This window comes from Bos javanicus, chromosome 5 (assembly GCF_032452875.1).
Source record: "Bos javanicus breed banteng chromosome 5, ARS-OSU_banteng_1.0, whole genome shotgun sequence".
In the NCBI taxonomy this organism is placed as follows: Eukaryota; Metazoa; Chordata; class Mammalia; order Artiodactyla; family Bovidae; genus Bos; species Bos javanicus.
The window spans coordinates 26,400,061-26,422,879 of NC_083872.1; the positions used below are offsets into that span (position 1 = coordinate 26,400,061).

At 51.0% G+C, this 22,819-nt stretch overlaps 1 long non-coding RNA gene across 1 annotated transcript; it reads left to right on the forward strand.

Annotated features, from left to right (window-relative positions):
- The first annotated feature begins 14,915 nt into the window (after positions 1–14,915).
- On the forward strand, positions 14,916–19,526 carry LOC133247272 (uncharacterized). The gene is made up of 3 exons (XR_009736349.1): positions 14,916–15,148; positions 18,158–18,928; positions 19,124–19,526. It is a non-coding gene; the product is annotated as an uncharacterized LOC133247272 (long non-coding RNA).
- Positions 19,527–22,819: the final 3,293 nt, after the last annotated feature.

Here is a 22,819-nt window from a genome sequence, read left to right on the forward strand (position 1 = left end):
TGCTGCGGGGCCTCCTTGCTGTTCCCGCCTGACTCCCATCCCTCCCCCTCTCTTTCCAGTGGGGAGCCAGTTCTCTCTCCTCCTGTCCACTCATTGGCTCCCGCCCTGTCTTGTTTCCTCGTCTCCCCTTCCTGCGCCAAGCCTCCCAGGCTTTGTCTCGTCCCACATAGGCCCTGCCCCCCAAATCAAGTCCACTTACCTAACCTTGTGGCTGATGACAGTTCTTCAGGGTCCACTCGTGGGCTGGTGTCTTGGTCCGGCGGGGTTGGAGTTTCTTTGATCCATCTGTCCTCTGTCACTCAACATCCACATGTCCAGTTTAGGCTGTGACCTCCACAAAGCCAGCAAGGATCCAAGTGTTTATGTGGTCACCAACATAACTCCGGGAGCAACCTGATTTTTGATAGAGTTAAGAGCTCTTCTTTTGATTCCATGAGGCAGAAGTATCTAGAAGGCTGCAGAGGGTCTTAGAGGACCACTGAGTATGACTGATGCACTGTCCCTGGGGAAGCCACCTCCCGCTATTGCAAGCAGTGATGGAGGCTGGACAGTGGGAAGACCTTCTGAAGACTCTTGAGGTGGAAGGAAAGACTTCCAGGGTTTCCATGAAGCCTTTGGGGAGGGATGGCTTTGGCCTTTTCAAGCTCGGAGGGAGTCAAGGGGCTTGTGAATGTGGAAAGGTTTACTTCCAGCCTTATAGGATTGATGTAAAGGAGGGCTGGCCACTTCCTCTTCAGGACTCATCGTTCTCAGTGCAATCCCATTCACAATTTCTCTGATAACTGTCTGTTCTTTGGCCAGAAATCTGGTTCTTGAATTCCCTCTCCTGTTCTTCCCATGGTTTGGGAACCAACTCCAGCTCCATCTTGTGGTGCCGAAAGAACAGAGAGGTAGAGTCACTTCTGGACAGTGGCACAGCAAGCCTACAAGGGGCTGGGGACGTGAAGGGAGAGGATGTGATCCTCAGAGGGGAAAGGGCAGGGCTGTCCAGAGCAGAGTTTGACATCAGCCGGAAGAGCACCCCCACCCAGCCACTGAGATCCAAATGTGCGCACGATGGAACTGTCTTTACAGCCAAGGGCCCCCTCCCTCCCAAGGAGAAAATCCCACAAGTGGGGAACATCTGGATCAAACCGCAACCATGAAAGCACAACATCAAACGAGGGCTTCGGAGCGACCCTCCCCACAGGCCCTGCTCTAAGAGAAACTGCAGATCTTCCTGCTCTAAGCTTTTAAGTGTCACTGAACCACTCAAGTTTGGGATCTCCCCTTATTCACTGGAGACAGATGTCCCCGAGTGAGCACAGTTGGGGGTTGGGTTCAATTACCCCAGCGGGAAAGGGTTTGTGTGACCCGATCCAGGCCGCATCGGGGGTAGCCTGGGAGTCAGAGCCGTGAGGAGGGGCGCCAGCAGTTCAGGCTGGGGGTGGGGGAGAGAGAGGGGACAGGTGGGCCTTTTAAAACGTGCCTACTTCAAAGGTCTGAGCAGGCTCCCTTCCCAGCTTTGGCGCCTCGGGGCAGGAAAGCAGTGATTTCACCACATAACTGCACGTAGTCGGAGGGATCTCAGTCTGAGAACTTCTGGGGAATGTGGAGAGGGGAGGGAGGGTGCTCCCCAGAGAGGAGGACAGGGCAAGGGGGGTTCCCCTTTCCAGATAGCCTTCTCAGGCCAAGGAGAATGGGGCCAGATGCCGCCTCCCTCCCACTCGGCCCCTGTGGAGGGAGGCAGAGGAAGGACATTCTTCCAAGGTGCAGGGGAGGGAGCAGCTGCAGCCTTGGGAGGTGGGAGCTGGATCCGGATGGAGAATGAGGGGAAAGCAGGGGCATCACCCACAAAGGCCGAGGGAGGAAGACTGAAGAGCACGTAATTCCAGGAGGCTGGTGGCTCTTCCCTTCCTGCTCCCAGGCTCCATCCACTCACCTGGCCATGATGCTAGCAGGGAGGGATGAGGGAGGGGTAGATGGGACCAGGAGGCGCCCCAGAGATGGCTGGGACCTCAGTCCACCTTTGAATACTCTGCCCAGAGACAGAGCAGCTGAGAGGGTGCTGACACCCCACTGTTTGGAAGAAGCCAATGGATTCTTCTCGTGGTGGAAGATAAGCCTCAGTTGGGAGAGTATGGGAAGAAAAAGGGTACCACTCACTCTCAGTTCACATCAGCCCCCCTTTCAGGATGGCTTCCCTGCCCCCTCCTCTCTTTGCCCTGAGAGGTTTAGGTGTGGGCGTGGTACCCCACGATGCCTGGAGTGGGTAGCACCGGTGTAGGGCCTTCCCTCACTGCCTTGTAAAGATCTGCTTCTGGTTTCTTTCCCCGTCTAGACTGTCAGCCTTGGAAACATGGGCTCCTTCACTCTCACTGGGTTCCCAGTGCCTGGCAGAATAGGTGCTCGGTGATGAAGCCCTATCCCAGCTCCCAGCTGGCATGCATTTCTCCCACCACCTGCATACTGGGAAACAAAGGGCACCCACGTGATGATCCCTCCACAGTCGCAGGCCCTACGAGGGTCTCCAAGGGCAGCTCCTATCTGACATGCTCTGGGGGTCCTTTGAGGGCTAGCTGTGAGCACTCTCTCTCACCTCTGAAATGGACTGTGTGCAAGTTTCACCTCCGTGGTCGGGGCTATTACTGTTATGTTAATCTGGAATGGATGTCTTTTTTGGTCACATGAGATCGATGCTCTCTGTGACCAGATTCTTTTCCTCCGACTCTCCACATGGCCCGCAGTGCCCAGTGTGGAGGAGTCCCATCAGGAGAGGCTGACTGTGGGCTGACTGACTCTTTCTTCCAAGTCCTAGTGTCTCAGCCTCTGATGTGGTGGCTCATCTAGGGCTCTGATGGCTGAGTGTCCGGAGCTGCTGAGTTGGGGATGTCCTGGCAGAATGGGGTGAACTGAACACGAAGGAGCTTGGTCCCAGTGAGGTAAGGACACGGAGTCTGAGTGATCCTGCACGCCAAGAGAATGCTTGAGGGGGATGCTGTGGAAATGACTGAGGTCAGTGGGCTTTGTTCAGACTCTTTCAGAGAGGAAAATATAAAACAGGGTGGAAGGAGAGAAGAGCAGGGCTGGCAGAGGATGCAGAAGAATATCCAGGTGGGATGGACTTTGCAGTGGGTAAGGAGGCTAAGGCAGCTTTGCCTGCAGGTGAGGGCCCAGGAGGGAAGGGCCTGGGCAATTGTAAACATTCACTCTACACCAAGGACCCTGACCATCCACCACTCCATGACCCACTGCCATCCCTCCCCAAACTCTAGGCCAGGAGCGATCCTACATCTCACTGCAATTTCTAGGCCCAGACTGACCTGTGTTCCAGCCACATCACCTGACACTGAGCTTGGGTCGGATCAGCTTTGTTCCATACCCCCGAGATCTTCCCTAGGGCTGGAGCTGCCTTTGAAGTTGTGAAGAGAAGACTAGTGAGCTGTCTTCTGAGCCTAGATCTCAGTGAGGGGAGGGAATCTCCACTTTGAGCCCTTCTTTTGGGGCTGAGTTGCTGACCCTTTAGTTGTCAAAATGTAGATATTTCATCTGTGAATACTGGGCAAAACTGAATCGCCAGCGTCTCTGGGCTGCAGGGTGGCAGCACTGCTCAGCTCCAGGGACCAACCACTCACTGCACTCCTGGAGCACAACTCTAGGTGGTGCCATTCACATAGAGTTTGATGTGCATGGCACCTGCGCCCCCACCCACCCACAAGGTTGTGTGATGGTGGGCCACCATCATGCCCTTTCTGGGTCAGGACTTCCCTGGTGGCTCAGATGGTAAAGAATCTGCCTGCATTGCAGGAGACCTGGGTTCAGTCCCTGGGTCCAGAAGATCCCCTGGAGAAGGGAATGGCTACCCACATGGGTATACTTGCCTGGAGAATTCCATGGACATAGGAGCCTGCTGGGCTACAGTCCATGGGGTCGCAAATAGTTGGACACTGAGGACTTTTCTATTTACCAACCCAAGCAAGTCAAGCTGAGAACCAGTAATATTCGTGAGGCTTTGCCTGGGGACAGAAAAGTGGACCAAAATGATCTTCAAAGTCATGTACTCATGAGACATGGGCGCCAGGAAACCAGAGTGTCTCCCAGAACAACAGGCCCATGGAGCAGGATGCAGTCTTAAATTGGGTAGCAGGGAAAAGAAATGCAGATTCCGTCCATCAAGGAAGGAATTTCTATCTTCAATTCAGATAGAAAACAATTACCTAGTTGCACTTAGTAGGTCTGTAGTTACTGTGAGGTGAATCAGAATCAGTGTTGACATTCCTGTCTCTAGGTTTGGAGTTCATGAAAGCAGAAAGACCCAGCCACCATGGTGACATTTGTGTATGGGAATTTGCTGAAATCTGAAATGAGATTCTGACCCAGATGGGGGTCAGGAATTTGTTTCCTTCCCTTTTTCTCCTTCTTAGGGAAAGCTTAGTTTGCTATTTAGGATGAAAAATAACCACCAGATGAACAAAAGAACGATCATCAGAAATGATAAATAACACACTCCAGATGTGTCCAGAAAGAAATGCAACTGAAAGCACCACTGCCTCCAAGTAGTCACCTTGGGGAAAAGCCCTTCTTCCAACAAGGCAGCAATGACACCGGTTCTGTAACTCCTCTTTGGGAACTGTCTGGAGGGTACCTGACTCAGTCTTTGAATGTCCTTATTGGAGAGAAAATCACTTGCTTTTCTGGAATCAGTCAAAAAATGATTTGTAGCTAATCATGTTTGTCTTGAGTATTTGTAGAATGGCTACAAAGTCCAATTTAAAGGAGTCTTTGCCAAAGTGGTTAAATCAAGGGAGGTATAGATGTATGTCCTCCTGAGGTGACTGTGCTGAAGGACATCCTTTGTTCGTTCTCCTGTGTTTGTTTAAAGAAGCTAATCGCAGATACACATCCCATATTGTATTGTGTAATAAAATAATGTATCAGGATGTTGAAGGCTATATGCTAACAGTTTCCTCCTCCTCCTGCTATTATGACTTCATGCCTCTGTCTACAATGCACTTTTGCTGAGGGAGGCAGGGAATAGAGGAATGGGGCAGGCTCCCCGCGGGAAGAACTGGTGCCGTTATCCAGGGCGAAGGTTCAGATCCCCATCTACCCTCGAGAGTTGCCTAACTCTGCACTCCTTTTTGGAATAGCTCTGTGTTCACTCTCCCGGGGAATTTGGTCAACTGGGCAGAGCACTTTTTTAGGGGAGAGGGATTCATTTTGCAGCATGATTCCCTGTCATTCATGCAAAAATCAGCATAATTTTAAGAGAGGGAAGTTGCTGGCTCATGAATTATGTAAAAATGTATTTTTCACAAAAAATGGAGGGGATGAGGTCAAAACACACCCACACAGCAACCTGTTTCTAACAATGATCAGTTAATCTAAATGAAGAACTCTCCAGTTGGAGAAGTTTCCAGGATGTTTGCTTTCTTTTTAAAATTTTTTAAGAATTCTGGCTATGCTGGGTCTTTGTTGCTATGTTTCGGCTCTCTAGTTGCGGTGCATGGGCTTAGTTATCCCTTGGCATGTGGGATCTTAGTTTCCCCGACCAGGGATCCAACCTACGTCCCCTGCGTTGGAAGATAGATTCTTAATTGCTGGACCACCAGGGAAGTCCCAGGATGTTTGCTTTCCTGAGGAAAGATCTGGAAGAAATGGATGAGCCCCAGATTAGGGAGCCTGAGGGTCAGTCTTGGGAAGGCTCGCCCACCTTGAGCAGTGGTTCTGGGAGAGATTCCAGTCCTTGGGTTCAAGCTGGGTTTGTGGGGTGGAGGTGGGTGTGCTCACCAGGGCTGGGGGCCCAGGGAGAGATGGCGTGACCTCCAGGAGGCCTAGCCCCCCAGAACCCTCGGCACTCCTGCTCCTTTGCTGATAGACCAAGCTGCAAATCAGGAATTTATTAGGAGCTGAGACTCATTTTCCCACCCTTTATAGCCCTGATGACTCAGAGCCAGACTCTGGCAAGGGGCTTCCTCATGGTTTTAATTAGACAATTAATTTTTTATTGGGTCGTTTGATTTCCGGAGCCGATTCCACTCTCCCCCTTGTCCCCCACCTGCCTTCCAGCTGTGAAAAGCCACGGGGAGGCCGGGGGATTCGGGGAGCATGCAGAGAAAAAATGCGAGGCCTGCCCTGGGGCTGATGTGGAAATCAGTGGGTGGGTAGGGGTCGGAAACCCTCTGTCCCCCTCAGCTAGTCCAGCACCAGAGACACTGTCCAGAGCTCAGCCCTGGGCTTGCGGGAACGCACAAAGGCATTCCTAGCTACTCCCCGCAAGCTTCTCTCAAACTGTTGGGCTAATTAGTAACATGGGGTGGCGGGGGGGGGGGCAGACAGGGAAATGTGCCCAAAATACCTTAGCGGCATTTCTGTGGTTAATCCTGGCCGTGCTTGGAGGCTGTTTACCCTCTACCCAGGGATTAGGAACCTGTTTGAGTTAGAAGGGCAGAGAGAGGCCAGGGCTCCACTCTGTCCTCCACCTGCTCGTAGGAGCTGGGCAGGGGCGCTGAGCCAGCAGGAAAAAAAGTGAGAGAAACCTGTCTTCAATCTATCTCCCTTTATTGATCTCCCTGCCGCCCAGCTGCTGGGCTGCTTTGGAATCTTGATCCTCTCCCTGCCTGCCTCACCCCTCAACACTGCCCTTGTGGTCAAATATCAACCTGCTTCAGAAAGGTGGGGACGAAAGAAAGAGTGGCAGGTGGTGTCAAAGCCGGGGGGATGGGCCCAGGTAAGGAAGGGTCCCTTATAGACCATACACACTCTCTTGGAGGAGAGGGGAGTCCCCTCCCAAGATTCCTGATCATCTCCATCCTCCAATACCAAAGGATACGGCTAGAGTCAAGGAAGAACTTCCTTTCAGTAGCAGAGACAAGCAGCTCCTTCTTTAGAGTTCTGTGAGAGCGCAAGGCCAGTTTCTATTGAGAGCTTCGAGGGTTGGAGGCCTTGAAGTGGAATTGCAGGGATCAGAGGACTGTTTCCTCAGGTGCCCTGTTGGTGGGGACATTGTCACTTGTTGTTCCTGCACAAGGACTCCCGAAAACGTGTGGTCACATGTGCTGACATAGCCACTCAGAGCCAAACTAACGAGCACCCCTCAAAGAACAAGCCAGGACGCCATTCAAAGAGGGGACCCTCCCCACCATCCACACTGTCCTCCAGAGGAAGCGAACCCCTGAACTGGGGCACGTTGGGCCCACCCAGCACCACCCCAACTGGGGGCCGGGGGAGCATGGGCTTCCCTTGGGGCCCAGGACTGGAACAGGAGCACATACTTACAGCGGGTTTTGAGAGGCACAAAGATAAAAGGATCCAGAGATCAAAGAGCCCCTAGAAGCTCAGTGTGCAGACCTCCGGGTCTAGGATTTGTTCTGTAAAGAGATTCCCTTCTCCTTCTGCAAAAACTTACGTTGAGGGGTCCCTCCGTTAAGGCTTGTGGTGGTTCCATGGTCAGAGCAAGGGGACAGCACGAGGTGGGCCCTGCTGGGACACAGGCCTGTCTCCTGCTGGGGCTCATCTCTGACCACTCAAGCCGTGCAGAACTCCACAGAAGGAGGGACAGGAAAGTGTGTATATGGCATTTGGGGGTGAAATGCAGATCAAGCCCAGATCATCCAGTGACTTTTGTGCTTTCGTGTGGCTCCAAGGTGGAAAGGATTCACACCTTCCAGGACTCAGGCAGGGCACTGGGTTAAAGGGGTGCAGTGTGTGTGCATGGGGATCCTGAGCTGGGCACCTCTTGGCCAGTGAGAACAAAGGGGCCAGGGATGCAGACAAATCCCCATCAGAGAAGTTGCGTGTGTGTGAGCACGTATGGATGAGTGTCCATCTGCAGGGAGAGGGGAGAAAAAGAAATGGTGAAGAAAATAGGAGAAAGAGAAGAAATAAAATCAAAGGCACTGAAATACAGAAACAGAGGGCAAGCTAGCAGACTCACACAAAGAGAGGCAGAGAAACATCACAGGAGCCTGGGGACTGGGCAGTGGGAGGCGGGGAAGGGAGAGCCCCGGGAGGGTCAGCAGCCCGAATAATTGGCCAGGCTCCTGCCCTGGAAGGTGGGCAGGGAAGGGAAAGGGCGGCAGAGAGAGCCCCCGCTCGCTGGGCAGAGCAGAGGCCATGGAACCCGCATCTCTCAGCTCCCAAGCAATCAGCCTTCTCCCCCTGCCCTTCTCCCCAAGCCCAGAGCTGATTGACGGGCCTGCAGCTTCTCTGGGTCTGGGTGGATTTGAATAATTAAGTCATCTGGATTCTTATGATTTACCATTTTCAATGATAAATAGACAGCGCCCAAGCCAGCCAGTTGGCAAAACTCTGGCTGCTAGTTATAATTTGTCAAGCTGCCAGTAGATTCATGTTTCATGCTAATGGAGAGAGACTCATTGACTAGGGGGAGGCGGTGACCCGGTCAGCTCTTTCCTCAGGCACCCCAGAGGTCGAGAGGTCGGGGGAGAAAGACCGGGCGGTATGGATTTTCTGTAAGGGTCAGTGTAATTTTATAATAATTCAGCGGGTACACACGCTCTCACATACACAGAGGATCATGTATGCGGAGATGTGTTTGGATCTGTGCACCCGCCCCCCAACATGCACCTGCTCCAGTGCAGGCGTCTGGGTCCAGCGAACACAAGCCTGCTTCCGGAATGCTCGTCCGGCCCCTTGCACGTGCACACCCTGCTGTCACCTTTAGGCATGTGATAACACCAAGGCAAACCCGCAGGCCTGTTCAGACGCCCAGAGAAACAGAACAGCCCACCCCCCTCCCCCAACATCTCAAGGATGGGAAGGTACCTCTGGGTGACCCTTCTGCTCAGCATCCCAAACCCTTTATTTCAGGGCTTCCATGGTTGCTGATCGCAGGGCACAACTCTTGCTTCTTTTCTAATATTTTTCCAGTAGGGGAAAGAAATGAGCCCTAGGGCCGTCTTGTTTTTTGCCGACTGACTGGGTCTCGATAGCTGGGGCTGGGAAGACAGAGGCTCTGAGCCCAGGCACATGGAAGGTGGCAATCAAAATCCAAACTTTCTTTTCCATCAGTCTGTTTATTTATATATTTGTCCATACGTATTGAAGCCTCACAGTGGCAGGAATCCCATTATTGACTATCATGACAAATCTGAGGTGGGGACAATGCTTTGCACATAGTAGGTATGAAATAAACATTGGTGTAACGAACAGCCGCAGTTACAGATTGATCTCTTGGTACAGCAAACTACCTATTTCCCTTCTCTTCCTCCACCTCAACAAACCTTTACATCATCACTGGTTTGAGAGGCCAGAGAAGAGGTGTGGGGCTGGGTGAAGCCCTCTCGGTTCCTTGATTTGAGAAATCTGGGCCTTTCGTGTGATAACGATGCTGATTTTATACCAATGGAAGCAGTCTGGTCTCAGTTTTGACCCCCAAATGCCCTTCAAATGGATCAATGAGCAAGGAAGGACTGAGGAAGGAGCCTGTGTCCTTCCTCCGGCCCAGAAGAAAATTTGAATTTGCTTGGAGTAGCTTCTGAGCAGGGCCAGAAGCTGCAGCTTAATACCATCCATCAGCAGCTTTAAGGTTTGGTGGGGGCGTGGGGAAGGACTGGGGGACCCAAGGAGAAACATTTCATTGCCCTGTCCCCCAAGATCCCTACACGACACGGAAAAACACAGCAGCAAACTGAACAGAGCAGAAGTGGAGGCAGCAGAGAGTACCCAACGGCAGAAGCTGCTTCCAGCGTCAGGCTCAGGCTGGAAGTGGTCGCAGCTGTCGGCTCTGCCCCGGAGATTCAAGATTCCGGATCCTGCGAAGTGAACTGGGCTCCCTCCTTCCCAGGTGGGGGCCAGGCTGGGGGCAAGGAAGCTGTTCTGGGTGGACAGTCGGTGTTCCCTCCACCACCGCCTGGAATAAGAGGCCTCCTTTTTTTGCTGAACTGCTGTGGATGGCGGTGGGCCCAGCTAATCAGGGGGCATTCCTTGGAGAAACGGCCAAGAGTCAGAATTGACCAGCTTCTCCATCCAAGGGAAAGAGGCCCCCTAAATGCATCGGGAATGGGGAAATAGGTTTCGCTTGTTTAATAGTTTGAGGCTCTGATCTGGCATTACTGACATCACCAAGGTGAGCTCTTGTAGCCCTCACTCACCCGGGCAGAGCAACGGCCTCGGGGGCACTAGCAACTCCACCCCCATGGGCAGGGACAGGTTGACTGTGGCCTGCAGATGGGTGAGGTGGAGAAGGATTTTCTGGGGGTAAGCCACAGGGACATGACAGCAATAACCATGATTGATACAGAAAATGAGTTACTACAGTCTGCACTTGATTAGCAAAGCTTACTCCCCCATTTTGCCTTTCATCCTCCAATCCCAATATTTGCATCTGAGCAATGAACTCTTGAGGTCAGCGTCCATGTTAGCTTGTCTGAAGGTCTCAGAACAAAGCCTCTGGGTCTGAAGACGCTACAAGAGCCCCAGCCTGGACTAGATGAAAAGGGAGAGAAAGAAAAGGAAAGTACAGGAAGAAAGAAGGAAAGAAGCAAGCAGGCAGGGGTGGGGTTTGGGGGGAAAAGGGAGAGATAAAAGAAGGAAGGAAGAGCCTTGAGGAAGGGGAGGAAAGCTAACAGAGCCACACTGGAACTGCCGGACTGAGGCCTCCCTGAGGGGAGCTGCAAGGTTCTACTGGGGAGGTGGCTTTCCAGCCGGTGGTTTGAGAGTTTTATCTTCAAGGGTTGCGCTGTCTGTGGAAGATGTGCTGAACTCAGTGACCTGCCCCATCCCACTTTGGGGAAACAAAGGGGTTACCTAATCGGCTTTAAGTGGGTAGTTGCCACTGGATCCCATGGACACGGTACGGAAGCATAGGCCCAAGAGGCTGCAGACACAACCACCCCCTGTCAACCTCTCCTACGGGCTGCACCTAGAGCCATTTTGCCAATTAATCTATGTGTGTAAGATTTCAGTGAAATATACCGCACACCGAAAGTCCAAATGCCCTGGGAAGGCATGTCCTCATTCTCTTTCTGGCGTGAGACGCTTTCGCTGGCTCCTCCAGTGTCTGCAAACCTTACACCAAGCTCCTTCTAGATTAATCTGACCCCTTCTGGCATGGAGAAATCCCTTGCCCTGAAAGGTAGCTTTCCGGGGCAGGGCTGGAGATGAGGCTGGCAAAGGAGGACGATTTTTCTTCTCGCCAAGGAAGAAAATGAAGATGTCCCTTCTGGAATGGACTGGGCCTTACCCTCTCTCTCCTGTGCACATACAGGCAGCCTAACCAAAGGGACACGAGAACCCACCAGTGCAAAGATTTTGCTTGACATAGCGACCAAACTGAGGTCCAAGGTCACAGAGCCAGAGCATGGCAGAACAAAGAGGCCCAGTCTGCAGACAGTGGAGGTGGGTCAGGAGACGGAGCCAGGGTGAATCTGTGACTCGCGCCGCTCTGCAGCGCTTCTTCTGCTTTTGGGAACCAGATCTTGATCTGCAGAGCCTTAAGGCTGGCCCAAGGCAGGTGCAGATGCAGGAAGAACTCCTCCAGCTCTGTGTACTTTGGGGAGAAGCTAATCACAAGAGGCTGGCCTCCATCTCCACCTTGGTGGGGAGGCGGGCACCGGGGCCCGAGGAGAGGGAGAGGTGGTGGGAGGTCAGGATCCACTCCCAGGAGGCCGGGGTACCTGGGAGCCCCCACCTCAGCTCCACCGGCCTCTCTCCTCACCCCTTCCTCTCCACTCCTTCCCTCCCTCTGCTCCTCCCAAGTCTGCACCTCCTTTCTGTTAACCCAGTTCCCTCTTCTTTTCTTTCTTTCCTCTTTCTCTGTATATTTATTCTCAATTTTCCTTCGTTTGTTTTCCTCCTGCCCTCCCTCCACTGTTTTCTCTTCCTTCCCTCTTTCCTTTTCCCTAGCTTTCCTCCGTTCCTCTCCATCTCTTTCTCCCATTCATTTTTCTCTTTTACTTTTTTAAACTTCTCTCTCTTTTCCTGCCCTTTTCTTTTACTTTCTAGCCTTCTCCTTTTGTTCATGTGCTTTTCCTTCCTCTCTTGCTTTTCTTCCCTTCTCTCGTACAACAAACAAATCTTGCTTCTTCATTCTGTCTTTCATGAATGTTCCTTCGTTCCATCGCTCTTCCCTGCTCCCTCCGAGTCCCCTCCTCTGCCCTCACTACAGGGCTTTCTCAAATCTTCTCTTCCCTCACCAGTCTTTTTGTCGTTCTCAGGTTTTTTCCAGTCCTTTGTGCAGCTTCCTCAGCCTCCTTTCCATCTTCCATTGTTTATAAATCCTCTCTCTGAACAGGCAGAAGGCATAAATGTGCCCCCTCCTCAGATCAGGGCTCTGTCCTGCATCAGCCTACCCACCCCTCACACCATTCTTTCTCAGCTTCCCTCAATGCGGGGTTCAATTTCAAGGGCTCACAGACGAGGCTGTTCGCCCCTAGCTGAGAAGTCAGGGCTGGGTCCACAGCTCCCCAGTACAGGCTTAGGGGACGCTCTGCCAAACTGTCATGACTCCATCAATCCTAGTATAAAAAAGAAAAAGGAAGAGAAGAAAAGAGTAAAAGAGAGACAGCTCTACAGACTGTGTGCGTGTGGGGGGCATGTTGGTGGAGATGGGGGAAGACGTGGAAAAAGGTCTAGATTCATCAAAGAGGGAGGGGGCAAAGTCCAGACCCAGGCGCCTTCTCTTAGCTCACCCAGAGCTGGGACAGCCGGTAAAAGAAACCTCAGTGGGCTCCCTGTTAATTTTGGGATTGGGTGGGGATAAGACCTTCCATCCCATTCCTCTGGGCTAGAGAGGTGCACAGGGCCACAGGGTGGGAGGAAAGAAAAGGGCTTAGACTTGAATATCAGCCCCTTTCACTTTTGCCCCGGGATACGTCCCTCCCAAGGGCCATGCTCTGGAAACCTCTGAGTCCCTAGGCAGTGCCCCCTGTGGCTCTCTCGGAACCTCTCAGCTAGGCAGGCCCACTTAGGGGCTCCACCATGAGCAGTGTCTGAGCAGTCCCTGGACTACCCGCAGAAAAACCTCGGGTGCACTGAACACAAAGGCCTGGGCGGTTTGGCCACTCCCGACCAAAAGATGCGGGCCAAGTAGAGGCCAGAGACACCACTCGCTGGAGGTGGGAATTTTCTCTCCTGGGATCCACAGCCCCTCCTGGCTTTTTCCAAGAAGCTGTTCAAAGGCTCCAGCCACATCCTGCCTGGCTCCTTGGGTCAGACGGGTAAACCTCAGCACCATGGAGACCCTCCGCCCTGGCTGGGCCTCCCTTTGCCTGGCTCTAGAGTTCCCTGGGTCCTGCTATACACCTGCCATAGCCCCCACTCTCCCGGCTTTCCCAGACCTGGCAGGCCAGCCCCCATTTCCACACCAGCCTGCCCACTCTCCACCTGTGCCCCCAAGTTCAGTCCCACCCTCTGATCCCACCCTCTCTGATTCCCTTTTGAAGAGTCTTTTCCTCCTAGAACTTCTCTTGGGGAGGGGGGCTGGAATCTCAGCCCCAGGGAAGGGGTAGGGGGTCTTTTCCTGACCTTCTTGAGTGGGACGGAAGAAGTTGGAAGGTGGTTTTGCTGGGGGGTGGGGAGGGACGCTCCCCGGATTCCATCTTGGGGAAATGGGTCTCTGAGTCAAATTGGAGTTAAAAGGAGAAGAAGAAGAAGAAATTCATGTCATTCCTAACTTAAAATCAGCAAAAGGTTCCCAGGGGCAGCAGGGGGCCCCCGAGAAGGTCGCGAGCTGATGCTTTGGATCGATACCCCGCCCCCTACCCAGGCAGAGTCGAAAACTACCGTTTGCGGCTGGTACTTCTCTCGCTTTCCTGGGAAAGCCCTTTGGGGATCTCTAAGCGCCTCTAAGAGTTTGCTGGGTGAGCATGTTCGGGACCTGTCCGGGTTTTTATACATCCGTAATTAGCCGTGATGGAGAAATAAACAAATGCATCCTTCCTCCGATATAAGAAGCAGGGCCCTCTCTCCCACTTCAAACCTCAAAACCCAAACTCTGCTCCCATCTCCATCTCCTCAAAAAACTTTTCTGAAGTTCCTGCAAGTTGCGTTTAGGGAAAGAAGTGATCACCTTCAGACCCTACGGGTCTCCAAGCGCCCAGTTTCTCCCATTCTCTCCAGTTTCAGAAGCATCCCCTATCCTCTGACATTGCCACCTTAGTCCCCAAACGGGTGAGGAAAGCTGCTCTGGCTCCACTCCTCTGCCAGTGGCTCCTCCAACCGCAGCCCAAATTCCCCCGAGGTCGGGTAGATCATTATCTGCCAGCAGGGGAGCCGGGATGAAGTGAGGAGAGAGGCAGAGATGGGGAAGACAGTTTTCAGGCTCCAGCGCACCCCTCCCAGACCCAGCTCACCTGTTCCGGCGGGGCTCCTCTGGATTTTAATCCATTCAAAAGTTTGTCGGTCTCTCACATTGTCTGAGGAGGGGCGCAAACTCGGCGGTCGGGATGGGGTGGGCGCCCCCTAAGAGCGCAGGCGCCTGATTCAGAACGAGCCCCTGAGAAGCAGGACTCGGGTGCATCTTCCCCAAGGTGGGGGCCCAAGCAGTGATCCGGAGAGATGACGCTCAAGTGCCCGGGGTACCGGGTCAGACTGCCAGCTGGGGACCGTCCAGGGGAGACTGGGCGCTATAGAGGAAGAAGCCTGCGGGGCCGGGCAGGCTCGGGAATTGGAAGGAGAGGGCCCTGGGTCCCTGGCGTCGTCCCTCTCTTCCTCCAGTTTGCAACCTCCCCGGTGTGTCCCAACCCACAACATTCCCCAAGCCCCTTCTGGGGCGACACTCAGGACCCGGACAACGCAGAGAGGGAGGGTGAGGGGGAAAAGTGACCCCTTTTCTTAGCCCCTCCCCAGGCCCCGCGCCACCGCTCCCCCCACCCGTCCCTGCCCATAGCCAAGGGACGTACAGAGAATTGCAACTAGAAATTCGATCGATTGGTACGAGGGACCACGTGGTCCGGGGTTGGCCAATGACCAGGCCGCCCGGGATGAGCTAATAATGGAAGCAATTTGTAACTTTCAGTAGCTCTCTAGGCCTGGGTACTGGAGGGAGGGAGGCGGGCGGAGGGAGGGAAATGGGTGCCCCCAGTCCTTCCACCCACCTTATTTGTGCGGGGCACCGGGATCCCCGAATCCTCTTTTTCCCCAACCCCGCAGGCACTTGCAGGGTCCCGCACCCACTTCTGTCCAACAGCCGCTGCTCGAGAGCAAGGTAAGCGGGTCCTCCACCCTTCAACCACCCCCTCCCCCATCCTTTCTGGCACCTGCAAAAAGCGTCGCCTTTCTTGCCCCGTTAGACAATTTTAATATGATTTTGTTTTTCTCTTAGTTGAAAAAAATATAATCCTTTTGTATTTATATATATATATATAATTTCAGATTTGGGGAAAGATGAAGTTCAGGTTAATATACTTTCCTTAGAGGACGACTAGTACTTTTTGGATCAATTTTCTATTCTCTTCTTTTGGAGAGGAGCATTCTATTTGAAGAGAGTTTACTTTAGAGATGAGTTACCCTTTTGTTTTTGCAAGTTTCACTTTTCTGATGATGTCAAGTGGGTGCTTTTCTCCATCCCATCTTCCAGTTTCAGTATTTACAAAGAACCAGTTAACATATTTCAAGTTTATTCATTTTTGTTTTTCTCCTCCCTCATTAGTTTTCAGCTGCTACTGAATCTTCGCAATTTTTTTTTTCCTCCTAGTGTGGACCAAGGGTTACTTTTGTGTTGATTTCTCTTTTTGTTTTGTAAATGAATTTATTGTTTGGGAAACTCTATGGGGGTGTGAATGAGGTCTCTTTTGATTCATTCTGACCCCTCTTTTGAAGGACAATTTACTTCAACTGTTGTATGCATTGTCTTCAATTTTTATCTTTCAATTTTGATGTAGTTTACCTCTTCTATTAATAAAAACCTGACCTGTTCTTGAAATTTAAACTTTAGTTTGTTAAACCATCTTTAAAATTTTAATTTTATACACTTCACCATTTTGTATATTTCCTTACCCTGTCCGACCCCCTTTCCCCTCCTGCCTCCTCCATTTCAGAACTCCCACCCTCAACTTCCACAATTCCCAGCATCAAATTCGATTCACCCAAGGGCAAGGAGGGATGCCTGATGAGAAAATGTCCTACTTATGTCAGAGCTTAAACTCGAGGCTCTGGGCACCTCTAGTCCGACTCCCCAAGCCAGCAAAATCAGGGAAAACAGAACTGCTATTTGACTTTGTAGTTTGGGACCAAGCTCTTTCTCCTTGGCTCTATTCTGGGCAAGTCTCTAGGACACAAAGTTGAATTTTTAGTTCTCATCTTGACCCTGAATTCTAAGCAAAGTACCAACAGATTTTTTTCCCCCCTCCCTTAAATGTAAACTGTGAGCTCAGGGTCAGCCTCTTGGGACTCTTGCCTCCTGGGAGAGATTCCCAGAAGAGAGACACAACATGTAGTTCCCTCTTTTACTTCTGATAAGGTGGAGGGGGCAGGGATTGGGGGACCCCATTCTGATCTCCAGCTCTAGCTTTGAATGGACACAAAGAATGAGAGGGCTGGCCTGGGGACTAGATCACTTCGGGTCAGTGGGGTCTGGTTTAGGAGAGTTTGGGGTAAATTCCAGCTCTGAAGACATTCTCTCTAGCATTACTGTGAAGTAAAAATCATCAAAGTAGTGTGATACAGTTGCAGCCTATTCAGATCCACTGCAGGTACCAAAATCAAATGATGAGAGAAATTTCATTTCCCGAAGCCCCACCTCTGCTGACTTTGTCTGTGCCTCTGAGGGAAACAGCCCAACTTGGCCAAAGTAACGTTGTCATTGCTCCTCCCCGATCAGTCCCCAGCTTTGTCGTCACATTGACATTCTGGGCACATTCGGCCCAACCCCCGTCCCTGCTTCTCCCAAGTATGAATCTAAATTACTATTAATAAGGGGCCGCTCCAAGTTAATTGGCATTAAAAGAATTCATTTCAATTTGTTAATATTAAATGAACGCTCTGCACTTTAGCTCCCTTCTTCGCCCTAGATTCCCAGATGAGTGATGGGAAGTGGGGGGCGGGGGAGGACGAGGAGGATTTTATTTCTGACTCCAGCGCAGTCACTGCGGTGCCTCCCCGGGGGCATGAGATCCACGCGCAGTGGGGGCCTGATTGGGGACCATCTAACAGTCTTTTTAGGTGAAATTTATCTGATCCCGTTGGAGCTTTGGGGGAAGGCAGAAGGGAGTTGAGGGGAAGGGATAGAAAGGTTTGGGGATGTTGTGGGGAGAGGGAGGGCTGAGAGGCGAGGATCAAGAGGAAGAGGCAGAAGTGAATGGGAGTAGTTGGGGCACGAGGCTGGGTGCTGGTGACGAGGGTAAAGTAGCTTTGTGAAGGAAGGTGCTAGTATTTCCAAACCCCCCCTAGAGAAGGAGGAGCTGGGAGGCTGGGACGTGAAGCAAAGCAGCTAGGGGTTCTGAAGTAGCTGTCTCAGTGGGGTATTCGTGATGAGATGAAATACACTTACTGTTTCTACGATGCTTGGCACCTAGAAACTACCAATAAACTAGCATAGTGGCTAAAAGCACAGATTCTGGAGACAGGCTGCCTGGATTTGAAGCTCAGCCCTGCCTCATGCTAGCTGTATGACCTTGGGCAAGTTACTTAACCTTGCCACACTGCAGTTTCCTTATTTGGCAAATGGATTTACTTGTACCTAGCTCATAGGCTGTTTTGAGGATTAAGTGAGTTAATATGTGTGAAGTGTCTGGACCAGTGTTAGTTGTGTGGGAAGCATTGTACAAACTGTACAAAGCTAGTTGTTACTGACGTTGTAGCTTTTCTGAGCTGGGGAGTTTGGAGATGGTCACAGAACCTCTTAGAGGTTAAGGGTTCAGTGGGTTCTCTGGGATCATGAACAGGTCAGCCCTCTCACCCCCATCCCTGGATCTGGTCTAATAACTCAGGTGCATGTGGTGAGAGCAGGGGGACAGTGAGACCTGGGGCCCTGGGAGCTGGGACACCTGAGTTCCCTGGCCTCTGCTTTGGCTCTTGGGTTGGTGGTCCCCTCTCAGTGACCAGAGACTTCAAACAAAGGAAAGTCACTTCTTTTTCCTCTGGAGGGCTGTGATGGGAAGATTGCTTTCTTGGTCTAATACCCTCCTTTGGTAGAGAGTCAGTCCCCAGGAGTGTGGGTTGGGGGAGACTGGGTCGAGCAGAAGGGACTGAAGTTTAATAAATACTGTCTAACTAGGTACCACCCTCCACATCCCTGACCCCACTGGAGAGAGCCCAGAAAACAGAGGTCCAAAGAGATGAAGTAACGTGCCAAAATCATAAAACTATGAAGTGGCAAAGTTGGAATCTGAATGCTGACCTGCCTGATGACAAATCTCAACTTGCTTCCATTGCTGCACATTTTCTGAACAGAGAGGTGGGACTTTCTGAAGGGTGAGGTAGGACACACGTAAAGTTGGGACACGGACGAGGCCAGGACCATGGAGCTGCTGGAAGATGAGGGTGGGGAGTGAGAATGTTTCAGTCAGGGAAGACTTCCTGGAGGAGGAAAGTACAGATCAGGATTTAGATAAGAGGGGAAGGAAGATCGGAAGTAAAGAAGAGGGATGGAAGTGGTGCACTGGCAGAGCAGGTGGGGAAATACTGACTGTGCAAAGGCTGGGTGAAGCCAGAGGGTCTGGATCAGATTGACTTCTCTGGCACCAGGTACAATAGGTTACCATTTCTTAGCGCAGACTGTGCCGGGTGGATCTGTTACTCTTGTTTCATGCCTGTGGTGACGCTGACAAGTGAGCTGCTCATTCCTATAGCCAGAGGAGTCAGCTGAGGCTCTGAGAACTGAATCCCCACCTCCAGTCATGCATGTGGTAACCGGGTCTGCCTGGCACCAAAAGCATACCTGGGCGCCTGCAAAATGCAGCTCCCCGGCCTGGTCTCTCCTTCCCTTCAGAGTTCTGGTCACCCTGCTGCCCACTATTTGTAGTCATAACAGGAGTTGGAGAATAAGGTGAGATAGAGAGGGGGAGGGGCAGGGGGCAGTGGGGGCAGAAGCTTTTCTCACACCCTTGTGAAGAAGATGGGTATTCTCTCTAGAGGAGGCCTCCAAGTCACTTTCCTGGGACTCTGATCTTGGGGTGGATGGGGGGACTTTACTGGGCATCACACTGTCCTCTGGACAATGGACTCAATTTCTCCTCCACAGAGGGAGGAGGGGCAGAAGAGGGCCGCTCAGCTGGGGGTGGTTTGAGCCCTGGATTCAGACTTGCTGGGCTCTCCACTAAGCGCCTTTTCTTCTTGTTCTGCGAGGGCACAGCACCTCCCATCTGGACACTCCACTGGCCAGGGGGGCCAGAGGGAATGTAAGTCGAGGAATGGCATCAGAGCCTTAAGATGTTGGTAAGTTCTTCTTTTTATGAGCTGGAGCTGACGTGCCTGAGACTGAGCTGTGACTGTGCAGTTGAGGAGAAATCCCTAAGAGAAGGCGAAACCGCGGTAGGATAGGATCCCAAGTTCCTGATTGACCAGGTCGAGCAGAGCCACCTGCCGTCCAGGATGGCTCCCTTCCAGACCGTCATACGATAAATAAATATGTTTTCTATTTGTGACTGTGTTTGAGACTTTTTTTTAATAGCAGTTTTGCCATCATCCTTCTTCATATACCTTCCCACCTAAGAACAGAGATGGAAGGGACCTTGGAGATCATCTCTGCTCGGCCAAGCCCCTTCCTATCACCAAGGGACCTAGGTATCTTCCATCCCCACCCTCACTTCAACCTAAGAAGTTCAGCAGAACACCCGAGTTAGATGTTGGGTTGCTACATAAAGTTTTATTTAGAGAAAGAAAACCAGTTTGAAACCCCCTGCAAGTTCAATCTCTTCCCCCCTGTTTTTTTAATTACGGACAAGGCCCAGAGAGAGGAAGTGACTTACCTAAGATCACACAGTTTTTCTGTCATTTTCTGAATCCAGGATGGGCTCTCTAATCACCATATCAGCTTCCTCAACAAATCACAGGACAAAAACACCCCAACCAGGCAGGGGGAGCCTGCATCTCCTTGGATAAAACTCTGGGATGGCCAGGCCATAGTTCCCTGATTTCCCCTGTGTCCTCCTGTTGGATGTCTGCCTCGGAGCCCCACCTCCCTGTGCCTGGGAACCAACGGGCTGCATCTTTGCTCCAGCCGCCTTCTCACCCAGATGGTCCAACACGCAGAGCAGAGCCGGGCCAGAGCCAAGCTCCCTGCCTCCCTCTAGTCTTCCCACATTTATGTCTCCCTCCTTCCCCCACCCCAGCCTCTTCCTAGTAGCCCACCAGGGAGGAGAAGGGGGAAAACTGTCATAAATTTCCCCTATTTATACAAGAAGACAGAATGTTTCTTGTGCCAGAAAAAACACAGAGAGGGAGCTGTCAGGGGAGAAGGGACCCAGTCCCATACCTCTGGGGCCAATTTATCTTCCTGAGTCGTGGCTTGGGGGCTACCATAACACTGCCTGTGCGATCTGCAGGCTTTGGCTTGGGGGGCTGCCAGGACAGACAGTGCCTGGGCTTCGTTTTGGCCTTCCTGCTCCATCTCAACTGCCCCGTCTCCATTTCTCCCTTTCTTTTTTTAAAACAAGTTTCTTGGGATATAATTCACACACACCATATAATTTGCTATTAAAGTATATAATTCAGTGGTTTTAGTGGAGTCACAGATACGTGCAATGATCACCACAGTCCATTTTAGACCATTTTCATCACCTCTAAAAGAAATCTCATACACTTATGAGATTAGCACTCCCCCATTTTTCTTAAAGAAAAATGTATTTGACTGTGCCAGGTCTTAGGTGTGGCATGCAGGATCTAGTTCCCCGACTGGGGATTGAACCCGCACCCCCTGCATTGGGAGCACAGAGTCTTAACCACCGGACCATCAGGGAAGTGTTTTACCACCCTCTTTTTATCCCTCTTTATTCCATAGCCCTGCCAGCAAACACTGATCTGCTCTCTGTCTCGACAGATTCCTCTGTTCTGGAATCTCATATGAAGGGAATCATACACTACGTGGTCCTTCGTGACCAGCTTCTTTCACTTAGCACAGTGTTTTCCAGGCTCACCCATGTTGTAGCAGCTATCAGTGCTTCATTCTTTTTATGGCTGAATAATATTCCATTATATGGATATACTACTTTTGTTTATCCTCTTTTCTGCTGATGGATATTTGGGCTGTCAGGGAGACCTGGATTTGATCCTTGGATTGGGAAGATCCCCTGGAGAAGGGAAATGCTACCCACTCCAGTATTCTGGCCTGAAGAATTCCATGGACTATATAGTCCCTGGGGTTGCAAAGAGTTGGACACGACTGAGTGAGTGTCACTTTCGCTTTCTACCTTTTGAATACTATGATTCTCCCTTAACTCTTAGGTCTCTAGAGAGCTTGGACCACATGGAATGAGATCTGTGGGCAAAAATGGGCATATATATTATATATATGAACATTACTCAGCCATAGAAAAGAAATAAGTCCCTTTACAGCAACATGGATGGACCTTGAGATTATCACACTAAGCAAAGTAAGTTATACAAAGAAAGACAAATATTATATGCTTATATGAGGAATCTAATACAAATAAACTTATTAACAAACTAGAAACATACTTGCAGACAGAAAAACATTTATGGTTACCAAAATGGAAAGGGGAGGGGCTAATTACAGGTTCAAGGTTAGCAGATAAACGCTGCTGCTGCTGCTAAGTCACTTCAGTCGTGTCCGACTCTGTGCAACCCCATAGACGGCAGCCCACCAGGCTCCTCTGTCCATGGGATTTTCCAGGCAAGAGTACCGGAGTGGGGTGCCATTGCCTTCTCCAGATACACGCTACTATATATAAAATAGATAAACAGCAAAGTCCTACTGAATAGCACAAGGAACTATATTCAATATCTTGTAATAACCTATAATGGAAAAGAATCTGAAAAAGTGTGTATATACATATAACTGAATCACTTTGCTGTGTACCTGAAACTAACACAATATTATAAATCAACTATAATAAAAAATTTTTTTAAATGTGGAGGCATAAAATGATACTGGTTTTATTGTTAATTATTGGTAACAATAAAAACTGAAATTGTTCTAAAGAATAAAAACTCCAGTTCTGCAAAAAAAAAAAAAAGAACCTAGTATGTCTTACATATGAGAATCCCCAATATCCAGGAAGGCAGGATCTTGGGACCATGCCTTCTTTTGTGTTAATTACATAAACTATAATTACATATACATGGCTCACGCGGTAGAGAATCTGTTTGCAATGCAGGAGACCCAGGCTTGATCCCTGGGTTGGGAAAATACCCTGGAGAAGGAAACGGCAACCCAGTCCAGTGTTTTTGCCTGGAGAATTCCATGGACAGAGGAGACTGGTAGGCTACAGTCCATAGGATCATAAAGAGTCAGACAGGACTGAGAACTAATGCACGCATAAGCTAATATACACAAGTTGGCATTTTCCTTCCTCTGTAAGTGACTGAGCGAGAGCACCTCCTTCCATTTTCTAGTCATTGTTTTCTTAACATTGTTGTTATTTGAGTCATTTGCTGTGCTCCTCAGAGTTGGGAACTCAAACCCTTCTCCAGGGATTTCAGAGACACGGAGTAGACGAATGGACTTCTACCCACTGGGGAAGAGGTTCCCTGAGTCCAGTCTCCAGTGATCCTCCAGTGTCTCACAGCTGAAGGAAGGTGTATGCAGGCTTCAAGATCAAAGGACCATTCTGTTCTGGGAGGAGTGATGGAGCCTAGAATGCAGGCCTCCTGCCCCCGCCTCCTTAGCCCGTTTCAGTGTTGCACACCTGGAGCTCCACGCTCTCACTCACCTAGCAAGTATGCACAAAGGACCCAGTGAACCCATGAGCCACTGCCC